The 12,417-nt window shown below is 30.8% G+C and overlaps 1 protein-coding gene across 6 annotated transcripts in view; it reads right to left on the bottom strand.

Moving 5' to 3' along the window:
- LOC130900810 (TOX high mobility group box family member 4-like) overlaps positions 1-12,417 on the bottom strand; it is a 203,795-nt gene that overhangs the window by 60,718 nt on the left and 130,660 nt on the right. The window lies entirely within an intron of this gene.

Raw genomic sequence — 12,417 nt, forward strand, 5'->3', positions numbered from 1 at the left:
GTCATGAATGATTTTTTGGAAGTGATTCGATGTAGGAGATAGTAATTGAGTTGTGAGGCCAAAATTCAAATTATACACACCAAACTATCGAATTTCATCTTATTATATTCAAAAAGGTGATACAAACAGAGTTGTTCAATTCGGTTTTGGAGTTTGAGTACTTTACCACTTCTCTAATGTATAACCAATAGATGCTAAAGACAATGAGAGACATACATAGAGAGAGAAAGAAATTCGTTGGGTATATTTTGGATGGGATGAGGAAATTTTTTTAAAGGGAGGAAGGTTCATTGGAATTGGCACTGATATAGATAGAGAATCCTCTTCTGCAAGGCTGGGGTTGTAGTGATAGGTTTATGATTGCGCTGTTTCAGGCTGAACAAAGAAAGAAGAACGGAAGACCAAACGTGCCTCGAAGAAGTAGAAAAGAAAGCTCCAGCCTAAAAAACGAACGGATCTTTCCAGGTTTAGGGATGTACATTTCCAGTTTTTTTATGGTTTTTGTTAGTTTTTTGTTTCTTTTTTATATTTTTTCCCTATCATCAGCCATTTGGCTGATGAATCGGTTTACAAAAACATGCCATACCGACGAAGCTAAAGACACTTCAGAGATGCGCATTTTAGAAACATCAATCAAGAATAGATAACATGCGCAGACCAGCAGAGCAAGAGTGTGAGATGATCTCTATTTATAATATTAAGACGACATACTTCTCTATTCTGCTTTTGATATTTCCTTTAATGATCAATTGAGATACTCTCATCATATTTAGCAACCCACCGCTAATTCCAATTCCTCTCTATGATTATCTGGAACATTCCAGAACGACACCAAAGATATCAGTGTAACTATGGATGGCATCTCCGACCGTACCAGTAACTTCTTTAGTCTTTAGTGATATATGTGTTTGAATAAGTCTGTTGAAGTGAAAATTGGAGAGGCAAGAATGTTGATTCGATTAACGCGAACGAAAATAAGATGAATGACATTCATTCGTTGACTTTGATGTACAGATAAACTACCGTTAATAATATTTTTCATGCTTTTTCAAGTTGGAAAATTGTCCTTGTACCGGTAGCATGATGAATGGATCATTTGAATACACAAACTTTATTATGTTCTTCTTCAGTGTTACTAGTAAACAATACTCCACATTAATTCAATGGGTTCTTATTCCATTTGTAATGATAATACAACGTTAAAGAGATAAAAAATTGTAAAAACTAACTGTTATTCAAAGTATTTTCTACCTGACGCTAGAATATATTTATACAGAGTGTCTCATTCGAAATTTGCGCTGAAAGATCGATTTCACGATTTAAGGCTATAAAGATATGGTTTTTCAGCAAACTTATCTAAATAAAAATATTTGTTATATTTCTTTCTCAACGTCCTAAAACCATGAGAAACATCAAATTTTGTCGGCTTAAAGTAAAGAAAAATATTTTGAAAAATAAGCTGCACTCAAATGGGATGAAAACAATAATAAAGCATCTAGCATTGTTATTGAACAAGAAGAAGATAAATTAGAATATGAGGACATCAGATAATATGAATATGGTAAAAATGTAGGTAGAGACAATATTATACTCGAAATGTATTTGGAAAATGCAGTGGAAAGGCTCTCCTTACAAAGAATTGCCTGGAAACAGAAAGGAATACACAAAGACTCAGAACTCTCTATAATAGTGCCAATTAAAAAAAAAACAATAGAGAGTGTAGTAACCAAAAGTTGACATAAAGTCGGAAATAGTACAGTGGTGGGTGCAGTATTATTCTGGGTTAACCTGTACACTCAGACAAATCTGTGAAGAAGGCATTGAACGGAATTCTCTACTTCATCTATGATTTCTTGATCTTAAAAAACATCCAAATGAGTTCCATAGCACAAATTATGGTTAGTGTACTTACGACTACAAAATCTATAGCAGTCAAGTTCAGTGAAACGAGCACGTCTCAGATTGATTTCTTATAAGCTCAGAAAACATTAGGCAAGGACATATGTTACTACTTATCCATTTCACCGATGGATAACATCATCAAAGCGTGTAAGTATATTGTAAATAGAAAACTAGATAAGTGCAATACACATATAAGAACTAACCTTCGCTGAAGATGGTTATAGTTCTTGATAAAAGTGCTGCAATTTTACAATATAATTCAAGCATTGTAACGTTTTCACTGGTCATAGCCTGTGTTACTTTAGTTGTTATAAGCATTATACGATATAAACTTATCACCTTCCTTTTGTAAATAATTTTGTATATAGTTTTTTATATACTTGTTGGTAACATACTGGGTTCCTGGAATTTAAGTTATTTAATTTGCCTTTTTGTTGTACTATTTTTATTTAAATGAATTGAAAGTTTGGTTTATTTTCATTTGAAGTTAAGTCTTGGTCTATAGGATGCAAGCATTATTCTAAATTTGCCAGACGTGGTATAACTGGTTGCAGAATTATGTTGCTTGTAAGCAAAGTTGTTTCTCAGCAACATATAGTTAACTGTTTACGAAGTTATTCGTGAAGTATTTTTGTAAATTTTGCGGATATTGATTTTTGGTTGTTCAGTCCGTTGAAAAGTTGTTTTGATGAGTGAATTTGTTAGCTGGTGTTTTTGAAATTGAGCTAATTGTTGCACCTGGCTAGATTGTCGTCAAGACGTGTGACCCGATTTTGCTCAAGAAGTCTACTGTTAACTTTAATTCATATATTCCTTTTAACTGTCAACAGATGTGGCATTTTTCATTATAGATTTGTTTATAAATTTTTAAATTTGGCGTGATATTTCCGACTGAGAATTTGACAACTGGAGAGATAGTTACCTTGTTGTTTTGGTCAGCGACCATGCTAGCGTGAAGATTAATTTCTCCAGAGATTTTTGAAAAGCAGGATTTTGCCGGCCTAAAGGAGTCTTCCACCGATTTCAAAAATTTTGGAATAAATAATAATATTGTTATAAGAATAATAAAATTGTTAATTGACTTCTAATAAGAAGTAGGAAGGAAAATAATGAAAGGAATATCAAAATCAAATGATTGTTTCCAGAGCCTTTGCTAATAATTCTATCAAAATAAATGGGGTCATTAAATATTGATGCCACAATTTGCGAAGATGGGATAGAAAACGGTGAGATCAATCGCAGGATTAGCATCACCAGACATACATAAATAAAGGATTATGTCCAACAAAAATCACAATAAAAGAGCTTATGAAACAACATGTTGAGGACAAATAGTGGGAGGTAACATTCTGAAATGAGAAGTGTCGAATGGAACCAAGAAAGTTGATTTATACAGTACTAAATCGGAGTTTTGAAGAAATAATAAAATAACAAAATTCTTGGTTCTGAATTTATACTTATTGTTGTATCTCTTCTATAGGTCAATTTTATAAAAAAAAATGGTACATGAGGAAGTAATCTTTCGTTCAAATGTTAGCTTCCCGTTAATTTTGTTAGAATTCAAGATGATACAATTTTAAAAAATTGTTTGAAATGTTCTTATTTATTCCTTGTTGTAACAAAGTTAGAAGAGGGTCAATTTATAGAAAACCCGGTATTTTATGGAATACTAAAGATTGATTTTTTATCTTTTAATAAATTGTTTCAATGTTTCTGTTTGATAAAACAAACAGTCTCTAATAATCTGCTCAACGATTTGAATCACCTACTTCTCGGGTACTGCTAAAAAACTCATTAATAAAACATGTAATTAAATCTATTACTACAAATTTCGTTCGAAAGACATCTTATCTCTGCTTATTATCCTTTGGAAAGTTTGATTATGTAGCAGGAAGCAAGAAAAAAAAGGAAGAAAAGCATTTAAAATTGTTGAATTACAACAAAAACTAATTCCAACTTTTTAATTAAATTTCAGTCTGGTAGAGAGAACAGTTGTTGTAAATTAACTAACTTATTTAATATGACTAGGGTTCCATTTTGTTACTGTTGCATTTCATTATCGTTGTTCGCAATATTACGAAGTGATTACATTCATAACATGAAAAGCAAGAAATTATTTGCTGATATTTCACTTTGTTCATTAAATGGGATACAGAATTCCTAAAAGTTTGATTTCACCAATTGTCAATAAAATATTGAATTCTAATATAACACACATACACACAAATATAGATTAGAGAGTGAAGGAACACAACACAACAGTGACTAGTGATGAGGAAATGCAAAACAAAGACCCATGTCAAGTTAGACTGGGTCTTGTACACGTGGTCTTGATTTTGCATGGTACAGTCTATGTGTTGGTCTAGTATCCTAAGTATCCACACATTCATATTCTTTTAAACATTTTATGTGTGAAGAATCCAGATCATTAAGCTGCTATAGATTTATATTGTTTTCATTATTGTTATATACTACGTAGAAAAAAGCATGTTGACAACTCATGTAGTTCGACAAAAAAGAAGTCATTCTATACAGGGTCTCCCACGACTAGTTAAAACTATCTGTATATGGCAAAATTCTTATAGTAAAATGATGAAAATTTCAACGTTTGTGTTTTCGCATACGATCTTTCTTCTGGTTAAATGTTAAATTTCATGAAAATAAAATAGTTCTATTTAAAAAAATAAAGAAATTTGATATTTATGAAGTTGAAGTTTGAACACTTTTTATACACACCCTGTATAAAATGAAAAAATTCTCAGCATAGATTCAAATACGTCTAAACTTGTTAAAAGCAACCGAATAGAAACCATTTTCATATCTTTGAGGGTATCCCAGTAAAAAAATAATTTATAAGGGTCTGCAACGGTCAATATTTTTACAACAAAATTAATAACTGAAAATGTTTTCACTTTTCGAAAAAAGTTTTTAGACAAAAGTCTACTAAAATTTTAGGTAGATTTCAAAAATGTATTAATATTCAGGGTTACAGTTGACTTCCGGTAGAAACCGAAGTCGTATCCGAAAACCCAAACGTAGAAATTTTCATGATTTTACTATAAGTATTTTGCCATATACAGTTTTAACTCGTCGTATTGCGATATTAACACTGTATTGCGATATTCTTAATCAGTGATATCCAAAATATGATTTTACTATATTTCAACAATGGTAATGACTTATTTATACGGACGGTCCAATTTTGCTTGTTCATTATATTATAATTTATAGCTAGTATTTAGCAATGAAATTAATGTTGTGGAATGAGCTATAGGCTGAAATTTATGGATCCGGGAAAATCTCATTAAGAATGAAGTTGTTGGGTTTGTTTGGGGGCCGAGGGTGAGTTATTAGGGAGTAACGGGAAGAAGAGGGATACGGATCGAGCGCGACTTTGGAGAAACTTCAGAATCGTACTTTGAAATTTTTACTTTCAAGTAAACATGATTGATATATGTGAAAATGGCAGCTGAATAAAAGCTATTTTAATACGGATTGTTTTATATCGGCATAAATGCTTTATAGTGTTCATGAAACTCATTTCTATTAAATCATTCGTGAAATTTGTGATGTATAAAAATTATAATTTGCATAACTTCCTAAATGAAATATATCTGACTATAGTTCGAACTAATAAAGTTGCATATTTTGGGTCTATTTCAATAAATAATATATTTGATAATTTGAATAATATGAATATATAGATTACTCACCACGTGAGTCCTTAATGAACCGTGAACCATACTAATATTTTCTGTTCAAAATTATCCAATTTTAATATACGAAAAAGAAGCCTAAGAAGCCATAATCAATTCAATTGATTTTGACTATTTCTTGGTTTGTTATAGATGACTCTTTAATCTTTTGTCTAAATATTAAGATGTTTGTCCTAGAAAGCAAGCAAATATCTATTATGTAATAATGCGCTCTACCAATTAATAAAACACGTGATTATCTCAACTCTTGCGGTTTTTTCTAGATATGGTGCAAACTCCGTCTCTGTAAGGGGGTTCGAACCCCTCACTCGAGGGATCTTGCGCCCTAGAATGTTCCCCGCGGACGAGAAAGTTATGCAATCGATATTAGAAAATTTGAATACTTCGAATTGTACCGGCTAAAGAATTTTATCCACTATTTTCAGGTCATCTGTTTATCAAGTTTTCAATTTGAAAAAGTTTAAATGGAATTTCCAAGTTTCAATCTGAAGTTCCATCGATCTATCCAACCACAATATTAATTCGCGTTTTTAGTCGCCCTGTTGTGACAGATATTTTTGAATTCAAAATTGTCGATGATCGGTATTAATAGTAATATGATTGTGTCGAGGACTCAACAAGAGGTATGCACATTATTCCATGATATTGATCAAATGAAAGGCCAAATTGAAAATAATATACAAGAATACAATATCCACACCGATAATAAAAAATGAAGTATGGGCATAGTAAGAAATAAAATTATCGTCCCATAGTTTTTTTTATGGCAAACAATAGAATCGCATACATATTTTTATCCTGGTATTTTCTGACAATTCCTCCACGACATAGTCCGTGAAGCCGGTCCTATACGGTTAGTCTAAAGTTTGGCGGATGCGGCGGTTCTGGGAAATTTTATCTTTTAAAAATACTACCTATAGTTAAGAATTTACTATAAACTAACATTTTTTTGCTTTCTGCGAATCAAATTTGTGAATGATTTTGGTAAAATAAATGTTTCCAAAGAATTAGGATTCCATAGAAGTTGTAAAAATTTTTGTGTCATATTATTTGTAATGTAAATTTTAATCTTAATCTAATCTTTGAATGAAGTTATTTTGAACAGTTGTATGTCGTCTATACTTTTAACACAATTTTATCGTAAAAAATATTATGAAACTCATATAGAAAGTAGAATATTGAATTGAGTGTTATCGATGATAATTTGAATCTTCCTTGCAAAATACAGAACAATATTGAAATGTTGGAATGAATTTGAAGCTGGTTCTTTACTGTCCTCGGATTCAAATAAACAGACCTTTCACCTAAGCTTTGAGATGAGATATTGAGGATCAATAACCAAATCTCTATTATATGTTGTTGCTTATTCGACAAATATTTCAAAATTATGGTCAAATGTTTGGACTTTCTTAAGAAAATATTTCTTAAAATTATCTAAACCTGGAATGCACTCCGCGATATTCTATTAAGGATGTTTAAGCATTTCTCTTAACACATCAATCTTTACCAAGTGAAAGCTGGACACAAAATGAAATTTTTCTAGATTTATAATGCCTATTTTGTTTTTCACGTCTATGGTGGGTTCTTCTATTGCTTAAAGTAGTAGTACTGTTTTCTAATAGCTTCTAAATCTACAAAAGAGCCATGTGGTATCATGACGTGGGAGTAAATACTACAACTAGATAACTACAATTCAGCTGATTCGAGAAAAACGCAAAATAAATTTTGAAAGATTGTGGAGACTAAACTAAAAATTATTTTACTACTATTTCTGGATTATATTTAATTAGAAGTATCTGTGACTCGTTTGGACTACAATTTTTTAAGAATTGACGAAAAACAGTTATTGAAATTTATTGTATCCTAAAAAAATCAGTTACCTAGTTTTAGCAATAAGGATATTTTGATGTTGAGTAAGAAGTACTTACATACCAAATGATCAATGTCGTTTCTAATAAATGATTTTTCGTATCCAATTTAGGAAGCCTTCATAGCACAATGTTAGAATCAAACTAAATAATTCAAACACATTTAGCAAGCAGGGTAGTAAATGAATAGTTTGTTTAGTATTTATAAGTTTTTATTGACAATAATGTTAATAATATTTTTTTACAAGTAACAAATCAAAATCGATAAAATCAAACGATGTTATTTAATTAAATTTACAAAGTTGTAAATAAAAAATGAGCAAAAACAAAATATTAAAAAAAAATTATAGATTTTCGTTGTCAGAATGATCAAAATCGCATTCGGCCTCACCGACATCTCCATCATGAGGCAGATCTAGATAAAATTGTTTGTACCTATCTCCAAGTGCTGAGGGCTTTAGCGAGAACAAGGAAACCAGATCCCTGTGTTTCAAGGAGTTGATGGGGATTGGTTGGTCATACAGTTCCTTCAGCTGCAATAATGTGTGTCGACGGCTTATTTTATTAAAATCTAAGATTTTGAGGGTTCATCAAAATTCTCCCTGAATTTGATTACTTGATTACTTTCTATGCTTACTCAGTAGAATTCATTGCACGAAATAACCTATAGTGTCTGCTCTGTTTTCAAATACATTTGAACCTAAGTGCATGTAAATCCAAATATTCTGAACTGATGATTTAATGAATATAATCGTATTTATGAACTAAGTGACAAACCGATGAAGGCACGCTAACCAAACGATGAATTCCGATAATTTTAATTTCAGCATTCTGTTTCATTGCTGTGTAAGTTCTAGTCTCAAAATTCTTTTAATCATTCTTTGATATTGATGTTGACGTCGCATGATTGCAATATACATCTTGTTCTTGAAGACATCTTGGAGTTTTAGAAGAATAAAGCACTAAATATCACTGTTTACTTGCAACTAGCTCGAAAATTTAGAAGCTTCATCGTAACTAGTGTCACCTGTTGATTCAAAAATCAAGCCCCAGACTTGTAGTTCTACAACTAGACATGTTGAGTTGTCTAATTCTTGCTTCAATCTTGCAGTTCTGCTAGGTTTAACAACTAGATAAGTGAACTTATAGATACCTATTTGTAGTATGGTGTGGACCTCACCTAATGGGATTTATCAGTGTACTTACCCAGATTTGTAGTTGTAGTACCCACCCTACGACGACAATTTCTCCAAGATGCACAAAAGCCTTCAGCTATTGGCGCCTTTGCCACTAATTTTGTTATTAAATAAGGAATATGTGTAAATAGTAGAAAATTCAGAATATTTGTTGAACCTAAGTAATTTTATTTTGAGAAATTCGTAAAAAATCTCTCTTGATTGTAAAAATTTTTTAGGCTGCTGGCATTTGGTGCACACCTGTTAGGAACGTCCGATAAGTTAATTTATTGTTTATTGGTCAATAAAGAAAATTTTATGCATTTGATTTAAATTTTAAATTATTTGTTTCTTTCTATGTTTATATTTCATCAATTATTTTGTAAATAATAAATTGCTACGAAAAACTCGTAATTTTGAACATATTGCACTAATATGTATCAACTTGTGTCTCAAATTATAATTAAAAATAATTGCAAGTCAGTCAGTCGACTGACCAGTTGTCCGTGTAATTTTTATAGTTAGTTCTTCTCGGATGAATTTTATCCAATTTCGCCCATATGGCACGTCATCAAAAAACAACATATACACACATGTCACCGCTCGGAAAACAAAAGATAAAAATCTGTTAGAACTCTCTAGATTTTACGCTCGAAAACAAAACAGAAGCCGTGAGACAATGGATGAGAGAACACTAGACGTCAATCAGCATTTGATGGTTTTCTTATTGACAGATGACAGCTTTTGTGAAACTTTAATAAATACTGTCTAAATAAGCACTTAAAATTCAAAGCACTATTATCTGTGTTCTCGTTACTACGGTATAAAGCAAATGGATTTCAAGTGATTTATTAGAGTTCGTGAAGATTTAAGAGTTGACAGGTTTTTTCATAAAACAATAAACAATACGAATGAATGAGTAACCCCTCTAATAATTAATTTTTTTTTCACCCTCAAAGATTGCTGTCCGCTAAAATAGCTGAATGGCCTATTTGTTATTTATGATATCAGTGCGTGAAGTATATCGCGAAAAATATTCCAAGTATGAATACGAGGGTAGCTATTTATAAGTATAGTAAAACAAGAATCTCTAAACAAAATTAATTTTATTGTTTTTCAAAATATTATCCTTCAAGATCAAAATACTTTTTTAGGCGTTTGACTTTGTTCTACTTTAAATGAGGTAGCTACGTATTTTGAGTTATAAGAAAACTATTTAGGAAAATGATTTGATGGGGAGAGTACGATTTATGTGGCGTCGCCATTTAACAGCGGATTTGGCTTAATTAGGCCAAAATAAATCGAAAATGAGGAATGAAATTTGATATCTCGCTTCGTTTTCGAGATATCGATACTTAAAGTTATAATCAAACGTTAGTTCAAAATTCGCTTTATGAAACAGATGCCATTCAATACTTCGTTGCAAATGAATATTTTATCACTTAAAATCAATATGATTCTTGTAATTCAATAAACCAAAGATTTTTTATTCGATTTTTATATTATTTACCCTGATACTCCAAAATTATATTTTGGAGATTTTCATAGCAAAATGAGCCATTTTTGATAACTTTCATCACTCTGTGATGAATATAACTCAACATTCGATAAATACCTGAATAATTTGATGTTTTTCATAAAAAAATGTCGGTTGTTTTTCATTACTTACAAAATAAAAAAAATATTTAATGATAGTTTGAAGATGTGATTAGTAATTTAATGTAAAAATATACTCTTTCGAGCAAAAGTTATTTATTTTCGTTTTTTTTTATAATTGAAAAGCCAGACTACTGTAGTACTTCACAATTATCCTGAAATAGTTCTCTAGCAATTATTTTTGAATAATTTATCCTATTTTCAAATCAACCGAATAAGAAAAATAACTGTAAAAAATCGTTCCAAATCTACCCGCTCTGAATTTATCTGCCCCCAATCTCCCCTCTTCAAATTCACCATAAAAAAAAATAATAACAAAACTAAAATAATCCTCACGCAAAGAAAAATTTTTTTAGAAAATAAAAAATTGACGATTTTTGAACTTTTTGCACTCAAAGTGCACCACGAGAAGGTTAGGTTGGGTTAGGTAAGGTTAGGTTAGGTTAGATTAGGTTGATATATACAAATATTAAATACAACTTCAAGTATCGATATCTCAAAAATAAAGCGAGATATCGAAAAATTTTCTTCTTCATTTTCGATTTATATTCAGTCGATTCACAAAATGTCATAGTCAAATCCAGGCGCCACGGAAATCGTACTCGTGCCGATTTGATTTATAGATAATCACCAACTGCATCAATGGACTTTTTTCATGGTTTTTGATGACCGATTCATAAATTACATTCTTTATGAATGCAAATGAATGAAAAAAAAACGTGAATATTATAACGGACGTAGAAAAAAATTGTTTTTCTATAACTGCTACAAAAAGTGACGTATTTCTCATAGCTAATTTAATTTTAAAACCACATATTGCTCACACTGTGAGAAATATCATTTCTCACGGCACTTTGCCCACAACACAAACTTTTATATGGAGAATCAACAAAAATCGACGAAAACTTGGTTGGTTATTGTCAATTTTAAATAGTTGATACAACTGTCAGATTATAGTTTTTTAAATTCTTAAGGTAGTTTTCATTAGTTTGATAAAAATCGCAATTTCAATTAAATATTATTTTAGTAGGATGTAATTATACCAATTTATAATAAATAATATGTACACTGACAGTAGTGATTATTTTGATAATACTCCGCCAAAGAAAAAAAGCAGCAAAAGTAACTTTAGATTTGTTGCCAGAAATTTCAAGAAAAAAATATGAATTAGCATACGAGAAATATATGGAATGGAGAAGAAATGCAAAATAACGGAAACTGTACTTTTGGTATACTTTGAAGGGTTGTCGAAAACTTCAAAGGCGTCTACACTTTGGTCACAATAATCAATGTTGCGAAGTACTATCAGTATAAAAAATAACATTGATATATACACGTATCAGAAATTACGTTGTTTATTGAAAAGAAAGTCCGACAATTACGTACCCAAAAACTAAAACATATTGGGAAAGATTTTTAAACGAAGGTACAGACAAAAAATATCTACCAATAAAGGAAAATTTATTTAGAAGGAACTATTTTTGGAATTTAATTTTATATTTTACTTGAATTAACATAGAGTTTTTCAGTAAATGAAAGGAATTAAATAATCAATTCTATTTTAAATTATGGTAGATAGATATTTGTACTTTTAACCAATATTTTTAAATCAATGGTCAATGTTCCAGTGGATGATAGTGTGTCCGCTTGGAGCTGTTTAAAACTATCGGGTGGCAAGAATTTTTTTGAAAAATGGATTTTTTTTGCAGACAACAGCAGCTATAGTCGTAGCAGGGGCATGTCGGAGTTGTGGAAGTTGAGAATCGAGGATTTAAATTCAGCTTTACTTATGAAATTAGATAACACGAAAACAAAAAAGCCAAGAACGTTCAAGTATAACGAGAGAATTTTATGAGATATATAAAAAATATGCTGCTCTTCGACCGATTGATTAGCCAACAAAACGTTTCTTTTAAAATCATATCACAAATTAACAAATTCAGTAGTATAGCTAAGACAATTGCAATTAAATTTAAAATTAAAAAAAATATCTATAAACAGGTCACTGCTTCAGACGTTCTTCGGTAACAGTTTTAGTAAATGCACTTGGGGACCTATTAAACTTAAAGCACCATGAAGGATAGCAATCCAGTACCGTGG

Source organism: Diorhabda carinulata, chromosome X, assembly GCF_026250575.1.
Source record: "Diorhabda carinulata isolate Delta chromosome X, icDioCari1.1, whole genome shotgun sequence".
Lineage (NCBI taxonomy): Eukaryota > Metazoa > Arthropoda > Insecta > Coleoptera > Chrysomelidae > Diorhabda > Diorhabda carinulata.